This window comes from Rhinoderma darwinii, chromosome 4, assembly GCF_050947455.1.
Source record: "Rhinoderma darwinii isolate aRhiDar2 chromosome 4, aRhiDar2.hap1, whole genome shotgun sequence".
Classification (NCBI taxonomy): domain Eukaryota; kingdom Metazoa; phylum Chordata; class Amphibia; order Anura; family Rhinodermatidae; genus Rhinoderma; species Rhinoderma darwinii.
In genome coordinates, this window is record NC_134690.1 from 169477665 (window position 1) to 169499862 (window position 22198).

The window sequence follows — 22198 nt, forward strand, 5'->3', positions numbered from 1 at the left end:
ACTCTTTCAGCACCCTCGACAGTGAGTTCCGATCACAATATACACCAACCTGTGAATCAAAAAAAGACGTTCATACTTACCATGAACTTCCTGCTTCCTCCAGTCCGGTCTCCCGGCCGTTGCCTTGGTGACGCGTCCCTCTCTTGTCATCCGGCCCCACCTCCCAGGATGACGCGGCAGTCCATGAGACCGCTGCAGCCTGTGATTGGCTGCAGCCTGTGCTTGGCCTGTGATTGGCTGCAGCTGTCACTTGGACTGAATTGTCATCCCGGGAGGTCGGACTGGAGGAAGAAGCCGGGAGTTGTCGGTAAGTCAGAACCTCTTGTTTTTTTTACACGTATATGTATATTGTGATCGGAAGTCACTGTCCATGGTGCTGAACAATTTTAACTCTTTCAGCACCGTGGACAGTGACTGTCTCCTGCCGTCGCGTACCCGAACATTTTTTGCCGGGTTCGGTCAAAACGAGTTCGGCCAAACCCGGTGAAGTTCGGTACGCTCATCTCTAATTTGACACTCCGTTTGGATGTTTGTAAACAGAAAAGCACGTGGTGCTTTTATGTTTACATTCATCCTTTTGACAGCTCTTTCGCGAATCACGCAGTTCGCACGGAAGTGCTTCCGTGCGGCATGCGTGGTTTTCACGCACTCATTGACTTCAATGGGTGCGTGATGCGCGAAAAACGCACGATTATAGAACTTGTCGTGAGTTTTACGCAACGCACTCGCGCTGCGCAAAATTCACGCATCGTCTACACTGCCCCATAGACTAATATAGGTACGTACGACACGCGTGAAAAGCACGCGCGTCGCACGCGCGTATATTACGCTCGTGTAAATGAGGCCTAAAACTGGATTTTCTGCAATAAAATTGGTTGCTGAAAATCCGTAGCTACTCCGCCCATGTAAACATACCCTAAGGCCAAATTCAGATGAATGTGGGGAAACTCGGACGTGAAAAACTGCAGTTTTTCACGTCCAATTTGAACCCGTGCGGGTCATGTTTTCACGGATCCCCATAGACTTGAGTCTATAGAGGGATCCGTGAAAACTGAAGAAATTAGGACATGTTCTATTTTTCAACAGACCCTTCACACGGTCCGGTGAAACAACGGTCGTGTGACCGGCCCCATTGAAATACATGCGTCCGTGTGAAGGCCGTTATTTTAACGGCCGTCACACGGACTTATACTACAGTCGTCTGAATTTGGCCTAAGGGAGAATTTAGATGAGACATGTCTGGCCGCATGCTAAAAAATGATTGCGGCACAAAGCACTTTGGTTTACTGAAATTTGCCCCGTTTTTATATGTGGTTTTTGTCTGTGCAGTTTTTACAGGTATAACTTGTAAAATAAATGTGTTTCACATGTATATAACCGCACAGGCAAATCCGCATCGCAAATCACGGCAGTTTGCTGTTAAACTGCGTGCGTTTTTTTCTGAAATTTTTTATGTCTTTTTTACCACATGGCCAGAAACGTTTCATTTAAATGCACCCTTAGGCTATGTTCACACAGTACAGAGATTTGATCCAGATTTTGCATGCATCTTTTTTAAGCCAAAACCAGAAGACCTGTAAGGTCTTCCTTTATATATTTATTTTGTTTAGGTTACTTTTCAGGTTTTGTAGAAAATACATGCAAAATCTGCAGCAAATCTGCACTGTGTGAACAAGGCCTGAGGCAGGAGTTTTCACGTAGCATAAACACTGCGGAATTTCCTGAACGGAATTATGTGTGGAAATTCTGCAGTATTTACAGTAGCAGGAAAGTGGATGAGTTTGAGTAAATGCAGCGTGAACGTTAATAAACTAACTCGCGGTGCGGAATTTAAATCTGCGTATTGTCAATTTATGCTGCATTTTTGTTGATTTTGAGTTGTGGGTTTTCCCCCTTTGAATTCAATGGGGATGCAAAACCCAGAACAGAAAGTCAATTGTTGTGACTTTTGCAACAATTGTAGCTAAGGAAAAAAAAGAAAATCATACGTTCTATAGACGCAGGTACAATTAGTGCAGGAGGGGGTTGCGGTGGCTGGCTTCAGTAGCGCCGCCGCCCCCCCAGAGAGGCAGCAGGCTGGACGGTGTGGCCCTGCCCGCCCTATTAGCAGCGGCCTTATTTCCCCCCCATTAGCGGCGCCCCTATTCCCTGACAGCCCGCCCACCCCTCCTCCCCATTAGCGGTGCTAGCGCACTGCAATGCTGATTTTTTTTTAATTATGTGCGGTTCGCCCATATGATGATCCGAAACTGTGCAGCGTACCCGCCCTGTTTGCACTTACCCTTCAGATGAATGGAACAGATTGTCAGTCACAGAACTTTCTGCAACAAAATCTAACTCGTGTGAATCCACCCTAAGGACGGGTTCCCACGGGTCGGATACACTGTAAAAACTGCGCAGCGTATCCGACCTGGAGCCTGCAGCACCTTCCGTCCGAAAAACCGCACCACACTGTCGTGCGGTTTTTCTAACAGAATTTCCGCTGCGGAAGGCAGCAGTATGGAAAAAAAAAAGCAGTTCATACTTACCCCCTCCATCTTATCTGCGCGTAGTCCGGCCTCCATTGATGATGTTGCAGGCCATGTGGCGCTGAAGCCTGTGATTGGCTGCACCGGTCACATGAGATGCATGACTGGCCTAAGTAGAGTCATGCCATGTTTTACCTAATGAACCTGTTCACCCCTTTCTCCTGCCCATCTCCCAATAACGACACGTGACAACCGAGGTTGGATATGAAATTGGCCACAGCAGCCGTTTATTTATTTACATTATTTAAATGCAATTTAATCCGAAACATTCGGATAACTCCACTTCTAATTCACATGACCCAACATGGGTCAGAATCAGAATTAACCATAAACATATTTTAATACTTTAACAGAGCAGGGGAAGTCCTTGAAGCCATTTTAAAACCGAATCTTTTTCCTTTAAATTAGCCATCTGCAAACCACCACCAACTCTTTACCTCCAGCCGTAAACCAGCTCGGAAGCACCGCTCACCTCTGCAGATGGCTCCAACGACCAGAAGACCACTTCAAAGGGATAACACCCGATGAAGTCTTCAAATGATATACTTTCCACCAGAAGACCACTTCAAAGGGGTAACACCCTATGAAGTCTTCAAATGATCTACCGTTTTGGGGGACGCATACCCCCGATGCGACCCCCCCACCATTTTGTACTGACCAACCTCAAGGACTCCCCCCGCCACAGCGAAACAGGCCTTGACTACCTTAAGCCTGTGAGTTCCTCCACACCACTACCGCCCTCTCAATTCCTTCTGCTAAGGCCAAGCTCCACAGATCAATTCCAACCTCGGTCAAATGCACCCCATCACTACGCCAATAGTTCCCAACCCCGGACTCCAGATCCCTGTGACGAACACAAATGCCCCCATTCTTGGCAACGAATCGTGACACCGCCCGATTCACCTTAATGCGGGCCTTGTTGACCCTTTCCACCGACCGTGCCAGGCACCAAGCCTTCCTCGGAACTATGTCCGACCAAACAATCATCAAGGACGGATGAGACGCCCACAAACACAGCAAATCATGCTTTATATCCCGCACTAGCTCACGAAAGGGGCGTACCCCTAGATCATTCCCCCCAACATGTAACACCAAAACCTCCGGGACTCTATCCAGGCGAGCATATGTTTGAAACTCGGCCAATACCCGGCTCCATAACATACCTCGAAATCCCAACCAATGTAACACCGCATCCCGACGCGGAATGCGAAGCTGGCAGCCATCGGGGCGCACATCCGCACGCAGTGCCCCCGAGTGCACAAAAGAATGTCCTAACAGCCAGACCAAACATGGGCGATGATCTGAAAGAAAGGACAAGAAACTCACATATCATCAGAAACAACATACAAATCATAACAAATGAGGGCGCACGTAAGACCTAAACCTATTGGACTCCCAGCGGCCAATCCGCCGCACGCCCTCGTCATCCAATCCCCAACGCCCAGCTTCCGTAGCCTCGCCAATTCTGAACGAGTGAGACGAGTAGCACCCGTCCCCCACCCCAACCACAGCCAAGCATTTTTTGAATATTGCATCAAATTGATACTTAGACAAAAACACGCCATTCTCATGACGGAGCAATGGCGCCTCCGGCACCACTCCCACCGGCCTGAACGCACCCATGCAAGCGACCGGACACATCATTGATCCAGGGAGAGCAAACAACACTATCCGCTTACCGCGACCCAACTGATCAGTCTTAGACCGCCGCACCAACAACTCGAGTCTATCCCGATAAAGACCAACATCCGCCTGTAGCAACCCCCCAGCCTTAGCCTTACTAGGAGAGACCAACTCCCCAATTCGGAGCGCCCCAAAAAACGCGAGGGAAAAAACCAACCTAAACAACTCTACCTCATAAGGTGACTTGCAAACAGCCCCCAGCGATGCGCCCAGTGAACCAAGGAGGGCAAAAGACACCGGTCGCCTCTGATCCGCTTCGGCCCTGCCTCTCCGCAATCCTTTCAACGCCTGCTTCACTAGAAAATGCTTGGATACATCATGGAAACCCCGTAATTTGAGACCGAACGCCAGACCTGCCACGAAACGATTCACCTTAGCCAGCGAAAACCCCGCCTCCCAAGCATCACCCAACCAATACAACAATGCCACCAACCTGTCTTGCTCCGTACAGACGTTGCCCAATACTCTTACCCAATCCTCCCATTGCTGCCAACAAGCCGAATAAGCGTTCCAAGTCGCCTTAGCCAGCGACCGCTCAATCAACCCTTCCAAGGGACCGAAACCAGCTCCCAGAGATGTTCCGGGCACGCCAAGCCGGACGCATCCGCTCCCTGTGCCAATTGACGAAAGCGATCCCACTGTGAGCGAGAAAGAGCATCAGCAATACAGTTGGACACCCCTGGCACATGCACCGCCACCACCCACGCGTTTAGCGACAAGCACAACAACACTAGATGACGCAGCACCTGAACCACCGGTGGAGATGATGCCGATAAGTTGTTAATTGCTAACACCACTCCCATGTTATCACAATGAAAACAAACCTTTTTATCCCTGAGCCTGTCCCCCCAAATGGTCGCTGCAACCACGATGGGAAACAGCTCGAGCAGGGCCAGATTTCGCGTCAGCCCACTGCTCACCCAGCTGTCTGGCCAGTTCCCCGCACACCATTGACCCCCCGCATATGCGTCAAAACCCCCGGACCCTGCCGCATCTGTAAACAACTCCACGTCACTCATTTCTTGCACCGGGGACATCCACAACAATCTACCATTATACTGCCCAAGGAACTCATCCCATACCTGCAGGTCTGCCTTGTGTTCCCCACCAAGCCTCACAAAATGATGGGAAGCCCTGATACCCGCCGTCGCCCATTGGCATAATCCTACAGGCAAAGTTCAACTTCCCCAGCAGCGACTGGAGTTCCCGCAACGTGATCTTTTTTAGTCGGCAGGCCCGCCTCACCTCCTGCCTCAATGGACGTAATTTATCCTCAGGCAGCCTGCACTCCATAGCGACTGAATCAATCGCGATCCCTAAAAAACAGATGGTGGAAACTGGGCCCTCAGTTTTTTCCGGTGCCAACGGAATTCCGAAATCCGACGCAACCTTCTGCAAGCAATACAATAGGTTACCACAAACCGAAGAACCGCTAGGGCCAACACACAAAAAGTCATCCAGATAGTGTATCAACGAGTCCACCCCCGCTACACCCTTCGTCACCCATTCTACGAAACTACTAAACGCTTCAAAGTATGCGCATGAAAGAGAACACCCCATTGGAAGACACCTGTCGACGTAAAACCCCCCGTTCCAGAAGCAACCCAACAGCCGTTGGCTTTCTGGATGTACAGGCAGCAAACGAAAAGCCGCCTCAATGTCTGTTTTTGCCAGCAACGCCCCTTGTCCCGCCCCTCGCACCAACGCCACCGCTCTGTCAAATGACATGTAAACCACCGAGCATAAATCATGATCTATCCACTCATTAACCGACGCTCCCCTGGGAAACGACAAATGGTGAATCAAATGGAATTTATGGGGCTCCCGCTTCGGCACGATTCCCAAGGGGGATACAACCAAATCCACAACCGGAGGCTCGACAAAAGGACCAGCCATGCGCCCCAAAGAAACTTCTTTTAACAGTTTTTCTGAAACCACCGTCGAGTGCAAATAAGCCGACTTAAGATTATGCCGCGTAACCGGCACCTCATACGGAGGAGGGGGAATAACAAAACCAAACGAAAACCCCTCCAAAATGAACTTGGCTGCAGCCCTATCCGGATATTCAGCTAGATACGGTGCCATTCTTTCCACACTCACCGGAGACCGACCCTTGACCAGCGGAGGAGGAATGAGGACCTGACCGTTTCCCTTTCCGCATACATTTTGCAGCCCCATGAGAGGACCCGTTACACTCCGAACAGACATGTTTAAATTTGCATGAGGCCCCGAACTTACACTGGCCCTCATTGAACTGCCAGCAGAAACCCAGCTTTGAACCGGAACCCTGTCCGGACTGACCCGACTGACCTACTTGGCCAACGCTCCCGGGAAAAAACTGCTTAACTGGGGCCGTAACCCTTAACCACAGCGCAATATCTTTTTGATCCCACCGGATCGCCGGCCGAACCGCTTTTCGCTGCCGAAATTGCTCATCATACCTCAACCACGCCTGCCCACCATACGCCCTATACGCCTCTCCAATGGCATCGAAATAACAGAACAACGCCGAGCAGTTTTCCGGCTCCTTTTCTCCGATCACGCTCGCCAGAATAGCGAAAGCTTGCGACCAGTTCACGAACGTCTGCGGAATAAGCCTATACCGCCGGCGTTCCTCCTCCTCTTTTTTACTCTCATCCCGCTTGCTTTTATCCAAATTGAACTTTGCAAGCGGCAGAAGAGAAAATATCTCCACATATTCATCTTTCCAAATACGGTCCCTCACCTCCTGCTTCAAGTGAGCACCTAACGGACCTTCAAAACAGACATACACCTCCCCCCGTGCGCGATCATCAAGCCTAATTCTATCCCCATCCTTCTGCGCCTCAGTTTGAACCGACACCGCTACCGCTTCTCTTGACACCCCCGCAACATTACTACCCACGGACCGCGGCAATACATCACGCTGACCTTCCCATACCACCGCCGGGGACACCACAGGAACTACAGGGGCCGCTGCCCTATCTAAACGCCCCACTAACTCGCGCAAACAACCCACCAAATCAGCTAAGCCATCGCGCCCGACTACACCACTATCGACAGCCGCAACTTCCGCGCTTGCTAACCCCCCCTCACAACCCGACATGAAAATTGCTGGATACGGTAACGTTGGAGTTAAATCCTGACCGCGCTGCGTCTCATCCAGCTCTCCATCTTCCAAATCTTCTCTTGGTGCTGACTGGTTCTCACACCGACATCTACCACATGGGGACCCCGACATGCTGACCGAGGGGCCGGCCACCTGCCGCCCGACTGAAGGGATCCAAACCTCCGACCGAACTTGTTGCCTCGACGTCGGCGTTGATCTTGTCGTCCTCCCCGACGATCTCGAGGAAGCCTGCCCCCTGGCCGGTACATCACCATGCGGGGCGGCCGTGGATTGCACACTGCATACTGCGGTTGAAGGCGGGGGTGTGATCGGGAGCCTGGCCTGCGACTCCCTGTTAGCCGCCAAGCCCCGTCGCGGCTGGGGATTCCTGCCAGGACGCAGGCCCTGGGAAGAGGCGCCCATCCCAGCAACCTGGCCTGCAGCGTCCTTAGAAGGGCTCCCCCTGCGACGCCGAGCCCGCGGGGCCATGTCTGGGCTCAGACGCTCTGGTGAACGGGACCGCCGGGAGCGGCGTGGTGACCTGGCCTGAGTCACCGCTCCCGACGACGCCACCTGCTTTATTGTAGCAGGGGCCGCGGGGATTATCTCTCCCCTGCTGTGGTGACATTAACGTCCGTGAAAAGGGTGGGGGAAGGGGGCGCCTCTCTGCCGGCTGCCGACAAAGAGCGCGACGGGCCTGCCTGAGGGATCCGGGCTAGCGCTGCAACTGTTTCCTCCAGCCAGCCCGGATCATGGAACACCGCTGCAGCCTGCAGCTGCTCGAGCAATGCGGCCGGGGAAGACATACTACTACTGCAGTGGGAGGTAAGTGAACGGCAAGCTCTCTCACCACATTCTCTCTCAGCTCAGCTAGCTACCTGTTGTTCCTCCCGCTGCTTCCGGCTCAATGCCGAAAACAGCGGGAAGAACAGATAACTCCCCCCGTCCCCTCCCCTCTCCCAACTACCTCTTCCCCTATTGGTTCTCTTCCCTTCTATGGCAGTCATGGAGGCTTCCCCTTAAGCCCTCCGTGCTGCCGTCCAGCCTCTTCTATATCATCACAGAAGGCCAGACTGCAGGAAAAAGGAGAGAGTTCTGATTAAGTATGTTGGTTTTTTTCCTCAGTTGCGATTTTTGCAGCGCAGGTCAATTTATTAATGTTTATTTGCTGCTACTGTAAATGCTGCAGAATTTCCACACAGAATTCTGCAGCGTTTATGCTACATGTAAACCCGGCCTTAGTGTATGTTCCCACAGTGCAGATTTGGCCAGAATTATTAAGCCAAAACCAAGAACGGAACATTAACAGAATAAATATATTAAGGAAGGCCAGAGACACCTAAAGTGCTGTGTGTGATGGAATGCAAAATAGCTCTCCTCTAGAAGAAAACGGTCCCTCTGGTGCCACCTATAGGTGGCTACCCTGTAAGTCAATGCCCGACCCTTTGGGCCCCCTGCACACATGGCAGATTTTGTTGCAGACATTTCTGCGACTGAAAATCAGTTAGGGTATGTGCACACGATGAGAGGCTTTTACGGCTGAAATGACAGACTGTTTTCAGGAGAAAACAGCTGCCTTGTTTCAGTCGTAATTCCTCCTCCTCGCATTTTGCGAGGCTTCTCTGACAGCCGTAAATTTTGAGCTGCTCTTCATTGAGTTCAATGAAGTACGGCTCAAATTACGTCTGAAAGAAGTGTCCTGCACTTCTTTTGACGAGGCTGTATTTTTGCGCGTCATCGTTTGACAGCTGTCAAACGACGATGCGTAAATGACAGGTCGTCTGCACAGTACGTCGGCAAACCCATTCAAATGAATGGGCAAATGTTTGCCGACGTATTGTAGCCCTATTTTCAGACGTAAAACGAGGCATAATACGCCTCGTTTACGTCTGAAAATAGGTCGTGTGAACCCAGCCTTACATTAATTTGAATGGGGTGCTTTCTGCAATAAAATCTGCACCAGAATTGGATCCAGGAGAGGAAACACTTGACACGTTGGCAGGAAACACTTGACATAAAATGTTGTGAGGTTTAGCACTTTGTAGTCAAGTACTTTATCCGGATGGCATGAATTATTATTTTTTTTAAATCTTAGTTTCACAGTTATCTAGCCTGCAGCCTAAGGCATTATTCACATGAACGTTGAACGTTAGAACAACAACCGTCACACGGACCTATGCAATTCACTGGGGCCATTCAGACATGCAGTGTTTTTCATGCAGCGTGTTTCCGTTGCGTGAAACTCACTGCATGTCCTATTCTTGTGCGTTTTTTGCTTATCACTCACCCATTGAAGTCAATGGGTGCGTGAAAATCACGGACAGCACACAAACGCACATCCGTGGGCTTTCCGTGATTCACGCACCAGTTCCTTGAAATGCAGAGAAAATAAATAAATAAAGAAATGTGCACAACACTGACATCAACAACTGATGCCACACGGAACAAACACTGATGACACACTGAACTGCAACGCATGAAAAAGTGTCCCTTTTTTGCAGGCGCAAAACGGAAACGCTCGAGTGAATCTAACCTAATTCCCAAATAAGTGATAAACTTTGCCATTTAAAGCCTACACAATTGTAGAAAAATAGCCTTTGAAAATAAATTTAAGAAATACTTATTTTTTCTTTAGTTAATACTCAGATCTTCCTAAAAACCTAAGTCCATATATGCCTTGGCACAGTGACGTAACTACCGCTGTAGCAGCCATAGCGGCTGCTTCGTGGCCCGCAGCATTGCCGGAGCCGCGGCTAGCAGCCGCTATGCCACACTCAATAGTATCTAAATAGATATTATTGAACACTATGGCAGAGAGGCATGTCCCTGCTCTGCCATTTACTAGGCTACAGGCCACGTGCAGACGTCACTGTATCACGCCGCCCTCCGCAAGGATCCTGTTGGCGTTGATGCTTTGGAGCAGCTCCGTTCATCGTGGGAACGGTTTTCTAGGTGAGTATAATTATTTTTTGTTTTATTTGTTTGGGGGTGCTATCTACAGGGGGGGGGCTGTATGACATTCTCTACAGGGGGGCTTTATGGCGCTATCTACAGGGGGGCTGTATAGCGCTGTCTACAATGGGGATGTGGGGGTGCTATCTACAAGGGGAGGAGGGGGCACTATCTACAGGGGTGACTGTACAGCACTATCTACAAGAAGGAGGTGGGGGCACTATCTACAGAGGGCTGTATGGCCTCGGTCTACAAAGGGGGAGGGGTCACTATCTACAAGGGGTGTGACACTACAGGGGAGCTGTTAAGCACTGTCTACAGGGGGCTGTATGGCACAATCTACAGGGGTGGCTGTATGGTACAATCTACAGGGGGCACTATCTACAAGGGGGGCTATGTGTGGCACCCAGGGGAGGGGGGCTGTCAACAGTTTGCTATAGGGCCCAGTGTTTCTTAGTTACACCCCTGCCTTGGCAAACATGCTCCATACAATGCGCTTGGCAGGCTGGAAAGTTGCAAATTATACACAATGATATATTCGCACCATCAGCAATTCGGCAAATGACAATTCCATGAGGCATCACATCTGTGAGCCCAGAGCTAAGCAGAGCTGGGCAGAGGGCGGTCATGACGGGTCTGGGCCTGCAAGGGGTCATTTAGAGGGGTATTTTGGTAATAGGTTGGTGGGTGGGTTTGAGTTAGGAATTGTGCTAGGGGATTGTGAGCATTGGGGGTGGAGTTAAGTGGATGTATATATAGTGGGATAAGCAGGGAAGCCATTTTATGACTTGAAAATTTTTGTTAAGAATAGGTGTGGGCAGCCAGTGTCAGGGTAGCAGTTTCCTTGGTAGTTTTAGGGCCTAGAGTTATGGAGGGTTTAGAGCAGTTAACTGCTGGGGTTAGAGAACAGGCTGCTGATAAGGGGCTGGAGTGGGTCCAGGAGCAGCTGGGGGCTTTAGCAGGCTCCCCGGCGGGGCGTCCCCCCAGGGCCCGGCGTTCCCGGCCACCTGAACGCTTGAGCCCCTCTGCTTCCCCGGCCCCCCGGCGCAGACGGAGGAGTGTGACTCCCCCCTTACCTGTTTCCGCGGTGATGGTCCCTGTTGTGGCAGTTCCGGTGGCTGGCGGCGATGGCGTTGTTCCGGTGTCGGGGGTTGGATCCAGGTCGGTGTCGGGTGCGGCGGCAGCAGTGGAGACGCCTGGAGTGAGAGGCCGAGGTGCGGTTGGCCGGGTGTCAAGTCGAGGTCAGCGCAGCACAGTCTGTGTGCCGGTGGAGCGACGTGGAGATGGACGTCGAGGGAAGCGGTCTTCATCGGTGGTGCAGCGGCAGGGAGCAGTCCCCCTCCTTTCCAGTGCGGCAGGCTCGTTCAGGGAGCCTGTCAGGAGTTCTTCTGTGGGGCCGGAGGCAAGCCAGGACTCTGCGGCTGTCACGGTGAGTGCCTTCAGCGCTGCTAGAGCGCCATCTGCTGGGTCAGGGGCCAGTGTGCATAGTACACCCTTTAGCATGGGTGATTTGGCACCATCTTGTGGCCGTTCTGAACATTGCAGTGTCGGTGGTAGGCCGGCGCCACCTGCTGTTCAGGAAAATTATTACATCGGTGGTGGCAGGCCTGCGCCACCTCCTGGCCATTTTCGTTATAGCAGCGATAGTGGTAGGTCTGATGTATATATAGTGGGATAAGCAGGGAAGCCATTTTATGACTTGAAAAATTTTGTTAAGAATAGGTGTGGGCAGCCAGTGTCAGGGTAGCAGTTTCCTTGGTAGTTTTATGGCCTAGAGTTATGGAGGGTTTAGAGCAGTTAACTGCTAGGGTTAGAGAACAGGCTGCTGATAAGGGGCTGGAGTGGGTCCAGGAGCAGCTGGGGGCTTTAGCAGGCTCCCCGGCGGGGCGTCCCCCAAGCGCCCGGCGTTCCCGGCCACCTGAACGCTTGAGCCCCTCTGCTTCCCCAGCCCACTGGCGCAGACGGAGGAGTGTGACTCCCCCCTTACCTTTTTCCGCGGTGATGGTCCCTGTTGTGGCAGTTCCGGTGGCTGGCGGCGATGGCGTTGTTCCGGTGTCGGGGGTTGGATCCAGGTCGGCGTCGGGTGCGGCGGCAGCAGTGGAGACGCCTGGAATGAGAGGCCGAGTTGCGGTTCGCCGGGTGTCCAGTCGAGGTCAGCGCAGCACAGTCCGTGTGCCGGTGGAGCGACGTGGAGATGGACGTCGAGGGAAGCGGTCTTCATCGGTGGTGCAGCGGCGGGGAGCAGTCCCCCTCCTTTCCAGTGTGGCAGGCTCGTTCAGGGAGCCTGTCAGGAGTTCTTCTGTGGGGCCGGAGGCAAGCCAAGACTCTGCGGCTGTCACGGTGAGTGCCTTCAGCACTGCTAGAGCGCCATCTGCTGGGTCAGGGGCCAGTGTGCATAGTACACCCTTTAGCATGGGTGATTTGGCGCCATCTTGTGGCCGTTCTGAACATCCCAGTGTCGGTGGTAGGCTGGCGCCACCTGCTGTTCAGGAAAATTATTACATCGGTAATGGCAGGCCTGCGCCACCTCCTGGCCATTTTCGTTATAGCGGCGGTAGTGGTAGGTCTGCACCGACTGCTGAGCATGTACAAAATTTGCAGCATCCAGCGCCTCCTGAGGGTGACGTTGGCCAGGTGGCAGGTGTTTCTTCTGTTTATTTGCCGTTCCAGGTGTCGTCGGGACGGGAGTCCGGTGTAGAAGCGGCCGATGCTTTGCGGCGGGCACTCGGGGTGCCTAGGATGCACGGTCAGGAGACGGCTTCGGTGGATTCAGGACGAACGGCCCCGTTAGTGTCTGGCGACGGGCAGCCTAATGGTGAGTCACAGCGTTTACACACCATACACGCGGGCAGTAATTTTAGTAATGAGAATAGTCTAGTGGGGCAAGTACCTGTAGGTTGCGGTTCTACGGGGGATTTGTCAGTCATGAGTGGAGTTTTGGGAAATTTGTTAGATGGGTTACGTCAGTTGTTAGCTTCAGTTGATACTTCTCGTGGGTCACAGCTAATAGGTCCCGTTGGAGCTTGGTCAGCGCAGGGACAGTTAGAGGGGGGTTCTCGTAGGGAGAATACTGAGAGTGTGGAGACAGGCTCTTCGTCTTTTAACGCTTTAGATGCCGGGGTTCAGACGGAGAAGGTGGATGGGGCTAATAAGTCCTTACCAGTTTCAGATACTGCAAAGGCGAGCATGTACATTTGCTTTGAGGGGCCATTAGGGGCCCACTTAAAGCCAGAGCTCCGTGAAAAGATTTGGAAAAGGGAGAATTTGGATATTTTTACTTTATTGCCGTTGGAGCGATTTAGTGTGGAACGGTGGGAAAAGGGCAAGGAACATCGTAAGGAGGAAGATGAAGAGAGGAGACGGTATAGGCTGATTCCGCGCACATTTGGGAATTGGCTGCAAGCTTTTTCCATCATGGCTAGCGTTATAGGGGAGAAATGTCCAGAATATTGTTCCGGTTTATTTTGTTACTTGGATTCTATTTGGGAGGCTTATAGAACGTATGGGGGAACTGCTTGGCTTAAAAATGACGACCAGTTTCGTCAGCGTATGGCGGTTCAGTCATCCCTGCGGTGGGATCATAAGGACATAAGCCTTTGGATGCGCCTTATGACTACACCAAAGGGGGCTGGTCAGGGGGGTCGTGTTGAAGTCGCGGGTTTGCATAACCCCTTTCAGTCCTAACCCGGCGGGTCTAGATCAGCGGGTTCGTCGGGGAGTTTTAAAAAAGGGGTCTGCTGGCTCTACAACGAGAGCACCTGTAAATGGGGAACTAATTGTGTCTATAGACACGAATGTGCCGAGTGTGGGGGTGGTAACCACCCCGTCTTCAAGTGTTTTAAGCGGGCACGAGGAGGCACGACAAAGCCTGGGGATGGTCCTGCTAAAGGGGGTGAGTCCATTGAACCTCGACGCTTTGACGCCTTGGCTAAAGAGGTACCCGACAGTGAGAAGGCGCTGTTATTGAACGGTTTTGGGGATGGATTTAGGTTTCCGTTCTACCCGGGGGTGGGAGTTTTGATGGCTAATAATCTGCGTTCGGTGTGGGATCATCCAGAAGTGGTACGAGACAAGTTGCAGAAGGAAGTTTTGTTGGGTAGAATGTTAGGCCCCTTTTCTAATGTTCCTATTTCCAATTTGCGTGTCTCCCCGCTGGGGGTTGTCCCCAAGAAGGAGGCGGGAAAATTTTGGCTTATACATCATTTATCTTATCCGAAGGGCTCTTCGGTGAATGATGATATTGATGAGTCTTTGACGCTGGTTTCATATACGTCATTTGATGAGGCGGTTCGTTTGGTTAGGACGGCGGGGCAGGGGGCGCTGATGGTTAAGTTGGATGTGGAGTCTGCGTTTCGCCATTTGCCAGTGCACCCAGAATCCATGCACTTGCTGGGGTGCTCGTTTGATGGCCTTTTTTATATTGATAGGTGCCTCCCTATGGGGTGCTCTATTTCTTGTGCCTATTTCGAAGCCTTCAGCACGTTTTTGGAGTGGGTGGTCCGTGAACGAGCAGGCTCTAAAGCAGTGATTCATTATTTGGATGACTTCTTTTGTGTGGGCCCTGCGGCTCGGCCGTCGTGTGCAATATTGCTGCAGGCTGTGATTGATGTTTTTGATGACTTTGGGGTTCCGTTGGCGTTTGAAAAAACGGAGGGACCAACCACGACGCTCTGTTTTTTGGGAATTGAAATTGATTCCCAGGCAATGGAATGTAGGTTGCCGGAGGCAAAACTTGTTGATCTGCGGGCGACGGTGCAGGAGGCTCTGGTGAAAACAAAAATCACCCTGCGGCTCCTGCAATCTTTATTGGGAAAACTCAATTTTGCCTGTAGAATTATGCCTATGGGCCGTGTTTCTTGTAGACGCTTGGCGCAAGCAACTGCTGGTGTTAGAAGTCCCCACCATTTTATTCGCCTTGGCAAGGAGCATGAACAATTAAGTAAACATATTAAACTGCCGGGTCAACGTCGTACAAAAAAAAACAACGGCAAAATTCCTTATTTTTTCCATTTCCCCCCCAAAAATCAAATAAAAGTTAATCAATAAGTCCAATGTACCCCAAAATTGTACCAATGAAAACATCACCTTGTCCCGCAAAAAACAAGCCCTCATACGGCTACATCGATGGAAAAATAGAAAAGTTACGGATCTTGAAATGCGGCGATGCAAAAACTAAACTTTTTTTTTTTTTTAGTTAAGCAGTTAGTGTATATGTGATTAAACATTGTTCTAATTTTTTTAATTTTTTCACGAGTCAGGAAATATTATAAATTAGATTCTAATTTATAACATTTCCCAGTGCTGGTCACTAGATGGAGCAATTCCCAAAATTGCAGCATTGGCATGTGGTAAAGCAACCACATTGCTTTATGCTGCAAAATTTGAGAATACACACTCGCTCTAGTGAGCTCACAGAATCCCCCCTCCTGTATCCTGGCTAGTGCCAGGAGAAAGGAGGGGATTGAACGGTCAAACCTACTACACTGTGTGTCGCCATTTTTTGAGCGAAGACACAGTGTTGTAGGTTTACATAGAGTAGTAATCACACACTAAAACACGTACATACACAGACCTAACTTACCTGCTCCTGCCGCCGCTGCTGACTCCGGTCCGTCCGCTCCGTCTGCTCCCTCCGCTCCAAGTGCAAAAACGAAACTTTTTTTTTTTTTTTAGTTAAGCAGTTAGTGTATATGTGATTAAACATTGTTCTAATTTTTTACATTTTTTCACGAGTCAGGAAATATTATAAATTAGATTCTAATTTATAACATTTCCCAGTGCTGGTCACTTGATGGAGCAATTCCCAAAATTGCAGTATTGGCATGTGATAAAGCAACCACATTGCTTTATGCTGCAAATTTGGTGTAAACACACACACTCTAGTGAGCTCACAGAATCCCCCCTCCCTTATCCTGGCTAGTGCCAGGAGAAAGGAGGGGATTGAATGTTCAAGCCTCCTACACTGTGTGCCGCCATTTTTTGAGCGAATACACAGTGTAGTAGGCTTACATACAGTGGTTATAATACATAAACATGACTTACCTGCTCCTGCCGCCGCCTCTCCCTCCGGTCCGTCTGCTCCCTCCACTTGCTTCTGAAACATGCCCGGAAGCCGCGACCGGAAGTAGTAATCTTACTGTCCGGCCGCGGCTTCCGGTCCACAAGAAAATGGCGCCGGACGTCGCTCGGCCGAAGACCTTCAATTTGGACTGTGTGGGAGCGACGCATGCGCCGTTCCCACACAGACGGCGTACAGCATAGTGGATGGAACGGGCCCAGTTCGCATTCACTATGGGGCTGTATGTGCCGTATTCCATGTCTGCATGTGTCATTAATCGACACATACAGAGATGGAAAAAAAAATGGCAGCCCCCATAGACAAGAAAAAGTTACAAAATAAAGAAAAGTAAAACACAAACACACAAATAAATAACAATTTTTTTAATAAAACACTAAAAGCAAATTGATATAAAAAAAAATTTTTTTGCGACACTCGTCCTTTAACTCCCGTAGTCCTCAATGGAAAGAGCCGATTGCATGCTCTGCCTCCTCTCCATTGATTTCATTTCGCAGGAACACCACTTTTAAGGGTTAGTTGTGCTTTTAATTAGGCATAACATTAATGTAGCACAAGAGAGAGAGGCAGCTGCAGCTACGTCTTTCATGCAGCAAGCAATTTTTTCACAACAGGGTTGGCCATAGACCCCTGCACAATAGGGCCATGCTAGATAGAAAGAGGCCACAGCACTAGTGAAACACAGGTTCTCTGTCTAAGAGCATTCCTACACATGTACTGTGCAAGAAGCACAAGTTAGGGTATGTTCACACGCTTAACAAAAAACGTCTGAAAATACGGAGCTGAGGGAAAACAGCCCCTGATTTTCAGGCTGGGTTCACACGACCTATTTTCAGGCGTAAACGAGGTGTATTATGCCTCGTTTTACGCCTGAAAATAGGGCTACAATACGTCGGCAAACATCTGCCCATTCATTTGAATGGGTTTGCCGACGTACTGTGCAGACGACCTGTCATTTACGCGTCGTCGTTTGACAGCTGTCAAACGACGACGCGTAAATTGACTGCCTCGGCAAAGAAGTGCAGGACACTTCTTTGCAACGTAATTTGAGCTGTTCTTCATTGAACTCAATGAAGAGCAGCTCAAGATATACGAGCCTCACAGACGCCTCGTATATTACGAGGAGGAGCATTTACGGCTGAAACCACGCAGCTGTTTTCTTCTGAAAACAGTCTGTCATTTCAGCCGTAAATGACAGCTAGCGTGTGCACATACCCTTAGACGTTTTTTGAGCAACTCACGTTTTTCGCTGCGTTCTCGCAGCGTTTTTTTACGGCCGTTTTTGGAGCTGTTTTCATTGGAGTCTATGGGTATGTTCACACGGCAGCCTCTGTTACGGCTCAAATTACGGAGCTGTTTTCAGGAGAAAACAGCTCCGGAATTTCAGACGTAATGGCAAGTACAGGCGCTTTTCGCTGCGTCCATTACGGATGTAATTGGAGCTGTTTTTCCATGGTGTCAATGGAAAACGGCTCCAATTACGTCTCAAGAAGTGACAGGCACTACTTTGACGCGGGCGTCTTTTTTACGTGCCGTCTTTTGACAGCGGCACGTAAAAAAAATGACCGTCGGCACAGAACATCGTAAAGCCCATTCAAATGAATAGGCAGATGTTTGCCGACGCTTTGGTGCCGTATTTTCGGACGTAATTCGAGGTTAAAACGCCTGAATTACGTCCGTAAATAGGGCGTGTGAACATACCCTCAGGCTACATTCACATGAGCGTGACAGATTTTGCACTTTTCACGCACTCGCAAAGCACTTCTTTTTTTTTTCAAAGGAATTGATGCGCAAATCACGCACTGCACGTGGATGTGCATCCGTGTGCTGTGCGTGCTTTTCACGCACCCATTGACTTTAATGGGCGCGTAGGAGCGTGAAAACACACCAATATAGGATATGCAGTGAGTTTCACGCAACGGATTCTCGCTACATGAAAACTCGCACATGCGTGAATAGCCCCATTGAAATCAATGGGGCCATGTGCTGTGGGTTGTTTCAACGCACATCCCAGGGACGAGATTCAAGTTCGAGTGAATGGGCCCTTAGAAGTCAACAATTCATATCCAGACTCCAGTTTCCTGTGTCCATGTGGCTTGCTGTAAAGCAAATCTTTGAACTGCTACTTACAGCTCAGTGCAGCAGCTCAGGCAAAATGGCTGGCCCATACTCATGTACAGATAATAGAAAAAAAAAAAAAAAAAAAATATATATATATATATATATATATATATATATATATTTATATATGTATACACAGAGAATAAAAACAAATGAGAGAAAAAGAATATGCTTAACCCCTTAATGACCGGGCCATTTTGCACGTTAATGACCAAGGATTATTTTTTGTTTTTTCACGGTCGCATTCCAAGAGTCGTAACTTTTTTTTTATTCCGTCGACATAGCCGTATGAGGGCTTGTTTTTTGCGGGACGAGTTGTATTTTGTAATTGTACCATTTTTAGATGCTTATAATGTATTGATTAACTTTTATTAACTTTATTTTAGGAGAGAATTGAAAATAAGCAGCTATTCCAGCATTAATTTTCACATTATAAATTTACGCCGTTTACTATGCAGCATAAATAACATGTTAACTTTATTCTATGGGTCGGCACGATTACGGGGATACCAAATATGTAAAGGTTTTATATGTTTTTCCTATGTTTGCACAATAAAAAGCCTTTTAGAAAAAAACTACTTGTTTTTGTATCGCCGCATTCCAAGAGCCGTAACGTTTTTATTTTTCCGTCTATGTGGCCGTATGTGGGCTTGATTTTTGCGGGACAATGTGTAGTTTTCATTAGTACTATTTTGGGGTACATAGGACTTATAGATTAACTTTTATTTTATTTTTTATGGGGAGAATGGGAGAAAAGAGAGAATTTTGCCGTTGTTGTTTGCGTTTTCTTTTTTTTTTAAGTCCCATCAGGACACTTCACTATGCGATCTGTTGATCGCATATATAATGCTTTGGTATACTTAGTATACCGAAGCATTATTGCCTGTCAGTGTAAAACTGACAGGCAACCTATTAGGTCATGCCTCCGGCATCGCCTAACAGGCAGATGCTGAAGACAGACCTGGGGGTCTTTGTTAGACCCCCGGCTGTCATGGAAACCCGACGGCAACCCCCGATTTGTTTGCGGGGGCACCGATCAGGTGACAGAGGGAGCTCCCTCCCTCTGTCAAACACATTAGATGCCGCTGTCACTATTGACAGCGGCATTTAATGGGTTAAACTGCCGGAATCGGAGCGTGCTTCGATTCCGGCAGTTGCAGCAGGAGCCAGGCTGTGTATAACAGCCGTGCTCCTGCCGCTGATCCCATGGGTACGCTGTCAGTACCCGCGCGATCACAGGACGGATATATCCGTCCTCCTGCGCGAACTAGCAGCTGCTGAGGACGGATATATCCGTCCTTCGGCGTTAAGGAGTTAAAGAGGCTCTGTCACCAGATTTTGCAACCCCTATCTGCTATTGCAGCAGATAGGCGCTGCAATGTAGATTACAGTAACATTTTTATTTTTAAAAGCATCGGCGTTAGCAGGTAAGTCGATGTAGCTACTTACCTGCAAACGCTGATGCTGCTGCAGAATCAACTGTAGCCTCTGGTGCCGATGTGTCCTCGCTCGTCTGACACGATGCAGGACCTGTGAGTGACGTCACAGCGTAATCTGGCAGAAGCTGGGCGTTCTGAAGAGAAGTGGATGATACTTCTCTTCAGAACGCCCAGCTAGTAAAAGTAGTAAAAACGCCCCGATGTACGCATATAATACACGCCCACTTGGACTTTTACTTTTAAACACACCCACTTGGACTTTTGCAAGCCTCATTTGCATAACTACAAAAATGGTCATAACTTGGCCAAAAATGATCGTTTTTTAAAAATAAAAACGTTACTGTAATCTACATTGCAGCGCCTATCTGCTGCAATAGCAGATAGGGGTTGCAAAATCTGGTGACAGAGCCTCTTTAAAGGATGGGTGTCGCGAAAAAAAATTTTTTAGATAAATTTGCTTTTAGTGTTTTACTAAAAAAAAGTTTATTTATTTGTGTGTTTGTGTTTTACTTTTTTTTTCAAACTTTTTCTTCTCTATTGGGGTTGCCATTTTTTTTTTCATCTCTGTATGTGTCGATTAACGACACATACAGACATGGAATACGGCACATACAGCCCCATAGAGAATGCGAACGGGAGCCGTTCCATTCACTATGCTGTACGCCGTCTGTGTGGGAACGGCGCATGCGCCGCTCCCACACAGTCCAAATGGAAGGTCTTCGGCCGAGCGACATCCGGCGCCATTTTCTTGTGGACCGGAAGCCGCGGCCGGACAGTAAGATGACTACTTCCGGTTGCGGCTTCCGGGCATGTGTTCAGAAGCAAGTGGAGGGTGCAGACGGACCGGAGGGAGAGGCGGCGGCAGGAGCAGGTAAGTCATGTTTATGTATTATAACCACTGTATGTAAGCCTACTACACTGTGTATTTGCTCAAAAAATGGCGGCACACAGTGTAGGAGGCTTGAACATTCAATCCCCTCCTTTCTCCTGGCACTAGCCAGGATAAGGGAGGGGGGATTCTGTGAGCTCACTAGAGTGTGTGTGTTTACACCAAATTTGCAGCATAAAGCAATGTGGTTGCTTTATCACATGCCAATACTGCAATTTTGGGAATTGCTTCCTCTAGTGACCAGTACAGGGAAATGTTATAAATTAGAATCTAATTTATAATATTCCCTGATTTGTGAAAAAAAAAAATATATAACAATGTCTAATCATGTATACACTAACTGTTTAACTAAAAAAAAAAAAAAATATTCTAGCGACAAATTCCCTTTAAGTATCTGGCTTTAATTAGTAATAAAAAAATAAAAATAAATAAACAAATAAAAAGAAAATAATATATATATATATATATTTTTTTTTAATATATATATATATACTTATATTATATATACATAATTATATACAGTAGTGTTAAAAATAATAGCAGTCCAACATCATTAACCTGATAGATCAATGTTTTTGGTAGAGGTGATATTTCTACATACCAAATAATTTACTTGTAAGGGCATGGTCAGACGTGGCGTAATTCTGCAGACACTGTCCGCATCAATGCCGCACATAATCTGCGTTGCAGATTCTGTTGTGGCTTTGCCTAATATGTGCAGTAAATTGATGCGGATTAGCCGTTGCGTATCCAGGTGAAGAGTACATCCCTTCTCTCTATCAGTGCAGGATAGAGAGAAGGGGCAGCCCTTTCCCTAGTAAAAGTAAAATAAATTCATACTTACCCGGCCGTTGTCTTGGTGACGCGTCCCTCTTTCGACATCCAGCCCGACCACCCTGGATGACGCGGCAGTCCATGTGACCGCTGCAGCCTGTGATTGGCCTGTGATTGGCCTGTGATTGGCTGCAGCCGTCACATGGACTGAAACGTCATCCCGGTAGGCCGGACTGGAGGAAGAAGCAGGGAGTTCTGGGTAAGTATGAACTTCTATTTTTTTTACACGTTGATCTATATTGTGATCGGTAGTCACCGTCCAGGGTGCTGAAACAGTTACTGCCGATCGTTTAACTCTTTCAGCACCCTGGACAGTGACTATCTCCTGACGTCACCTAGCAACGCTCCCGTAATTACGGGTGCACACACGTAGTCACCCGTAATTACGGGAGCCCCATAGACTTCTATGGGCCTACCCGTGCCGTAATAACGGCCCGTGATTACGGGCATTTTTACGTTCGTGTGCATGGGGCCTCAGTCTGGCTATAGGCCTAGAAATACATAGGTCCAGCCAGAATGAAGAAATATGATGTTCGTAAAACCAATATGCAACGCAACACACATAACATCTGCGGATTTCATTGCGGA